Consider the following 3,382-nt stretch of genomic DNA (forward strand, 5'->3'; position numbering starts at 1 on the left):
CATTTTGAACATTTTTCTTTGCTCGGCTTGGAAAGCAAAAAAAATTGCAGCAGATGACTTTGGAACATGTTTTAATTTCTTTCGTAGAAATCTTTTGCTTTTTGTGGAATATTTGTCATTTCACTTACATTACCTGATGGCAGATTTTCTCTATTGGCAAGGCCAATTGAAGACGCGGTTTCTTAACCGACATCAGGAAACGTAATTTTTAATATTTGGCTGATCGCCCTGTCGTCCATGATGAACGTGCTGACACTATCGAACACTTCAAAGGGCAATGCATCTCTAAATTTTGCTCTAAAAATACGGTTGAGTTGATTAAAGCGTGGGTACGTCTGAAACACTTTGCCTGGAATATACCGTAAACACTTGACACAATTTCTTCACATATATTACCTTTCCCCTGAACACTCAACGTCCGGGTCGGTTTTAGTATACCATTCCACGATTTCAGCGTTAAAAGGGGTATGGTTTCTCCAGATTTCTACTTTCTTTACTTTTTTATAATCTTGCAACATGTTGCTACAGAGTATAATACTTTTCTTCACCAAACGGTCGTTTGTATTACATAAAACTAATCGAGATAGATATAGGCTTTTATATATAAATGATCAGGATGACGAGAAGAGTTGAAATCCGGATGTCTGTCTGTCCGTCCGTCTGTCTATGCAAGCTGTAACTTGAGTAAAAATTGAGATATCGTAACTTTTTACCGAAAATATCGGCCAATGTGTAAGATATATAATTGAAATTAAAAGAGGATCCCTTTCTTATAATAGTATGTCTGTATGTCAAAAAATGGATTGAATCGGGTCAATACTTCCTTTAGCACCCATATACCTAATACAAGTATAAAGATTTGTGAACTTACGGGTGACTTTATACCCCATATATCGGCCAATATGTGGATTATCTCAATGAAAATAAGAGAGCGTGTTTCACCCATAACACAGTATCTTTGTGTATCAAATGGATAAAAATTGGACGAAAACTTAATCTAGCCTCATGTAACTAAAATTAGGATTTACGGACATTATGCTGAACTCCATACCATACTCCAACTCCATATGATTAATGGTGGTAGGTAAGGTACCTTAATAAAACGCTGGGAGCATTTTATTAGTCTGTGGCATGTTAGTGGCAAAAATTGACAAAGATCGGTTCAATACTACCCCAACTCCAATATACTATTTATAATGATTTTCGTTATTCTAACAAGTTTTATGCTGGTCAGTGAGTACTATTTATATATAAGATTGCTTTAAAATAGGTTCTCGAGTAGAACTGCGCAGTGTTTTTTAACCGTTTAGGTTAATCAAAATCTGTGATATTTTAGTGAAATTAAGTTGACTTTATATTAAATTTAACCTCTTCGGTCGAGTGACATATATATACCATACATCTCATTTGAAGGTGTTTTTAATATAATTTTAGCTGACGCGATTAGAATATAGCAATAAAACTAAATCTAGGTGTATGGCCTCCAATATAAGTCAATAATAAACCAAATTTGATTGTAATTTATTCATGAATTCATCGAATAATGGATGTTTAATTCTTTCACAACATTGTTTAATATAACGTTTTGCTTGCAGTTGAAGGAATTTTCCAGGCTTTGATTCTTGCAAGTTGCAAGAGTATAAAATGGTTGGTTAAACCTGAATTTAGCCCTTCCTTACTTGTTTAATGATGAGTTTTTTTGCGCAGGAATCGGTAGAGTGATTTCTCTCTCTTTTCTTCTTCTGTTTTGTAAGTTAATGTTGAGTAAAGTTGGGGCTGCTGATAAAACTCTGCATTACTCCTCTATTACTTTATGTATTTGTTTGCATTAAACATCTCAGCCGCCTTGCATAATCTTCGAAATAGCTTTATATTTGTAGGGTTCATTGATTGAGAAGTTTTGAATTGAATTCGAGTAAGTCTAGGTCCAGACGAATGCTGTATTCTGCGCTACCACTATGCAATTGTCTGATTTTAAAACAATCCACTTCTAATGATGTGTGGGTAGATATCCGCTCTAGTATCCATCGTTAGTTCTTCTGTGTTGTAGAACTGTGATGATGATTGAATTTATATCGTTTGCTGAGTATAGCCTTCGATGTCCGTGTAGGGACGAACGACGTTTCCCATAAGAGTGCAACATCGATTTTTGTTGTGCATCCTTATTTATTTAATTTTTTTTAGGTTATATTTATGTTATACGATGAGTATGTAACGTTACTCACTAGACTGGTCTTTTTTGCATATTCAGCAAGCCAGTTGATGATGAGAGAGCGACGATGAGTGACGGTTTTTCGATTCGTGTGTTTTTCTTCCGAAAGACTTTTAAGGTATTTTATACTGAATATCATAATTTTGTAATGGGCGGGTTATTGAGCCTTGAGCAATATGGATTTCAACCATTCGTATTTTATTATCCAAGCCAAAGAAGAGCTTTTCGATTCAACCTAACTTCCACTCGTTTGATGAAATATTGTCGCTTTTATGACGACTATATTTATCGTCTGTGTTCGTTAAGGTATTATAAAATTCATCTCTTACAAAAATACTGGTATTGTTAACTTTTTCATCTGCTAGCGATTAATAATTGGGTTGCAAGGGTTAATATTGGGGTACCTACAATATAAGGGAGTGTTCTGGAGTTATTGGCTCTAAGGTTTATTAGTCGTCGTTTATGGGGCTTATTAGGCGAGAGTTTTAACAACTTTCGATGCAGGTTAATAGGTAGCAAATTCTTCAAATGTGAATTTTTATAGCGTTGCAATCTTTTTTAATAATTCTTCTTGAGGTTTTACGGCTGCTTCCCATAATTCACCCATATGTGCAGCTCCTGGTGGGTTCAAGTGTCATGAGATGTCTTGACTATGCAGGGATGTAATTTAAGTTCAAAGTGATTGTAGGAAATACTTGCGTAGTGAGATCGCAAACGGGTTCGAGATGTATTGCTTTAGTTGAGAAGCATACAAATACACATATATATATACTCGTACTTTGGTATTAGACAGGCTCTTACATTGTAGTTTTTTGAAGTGAATATTTCTTGGCCGCATGAGAGTGCTTTTCGTCTCGCTTTTTTCTTTGCGCACTCTCCGACATACATACATTTTGATACGTATGCTTGGTCAATTCATTTCGCAGGCTTCTAGCTGCACATTGGCATACACATACACTAGGCAGAAAATGTCTGCGTACAAGGTCCCAACAAAAATAAAGAGTGATCTGATCTAAACAATTTCTTCGAAGATTAAATTATTGCTTTAGGAAATGACTCATGAAAAATTTCGTGAAGATAATAAGTCAAATAAAATAAATGTCCCATACAAGCACTTTTTTGTGATTGTTCAGTTTGTGTTAAAGTGGTTCGATATTAGCCGTTTCGGCA

Source organism: Bactrocera oleae, chromosome 3 (genome assembly GCF_042242935.1).
Source record: "Bactrocera oleae isolate idBacOlea1 chromosome 3, idBacOlea1, whole genome shotgun sequence".
NCBI lineage: Eukaryota > Metazoa > Arthropoda > Insecta > Diptera > Tephritidae > Bactrocera > Bactrocera oleae.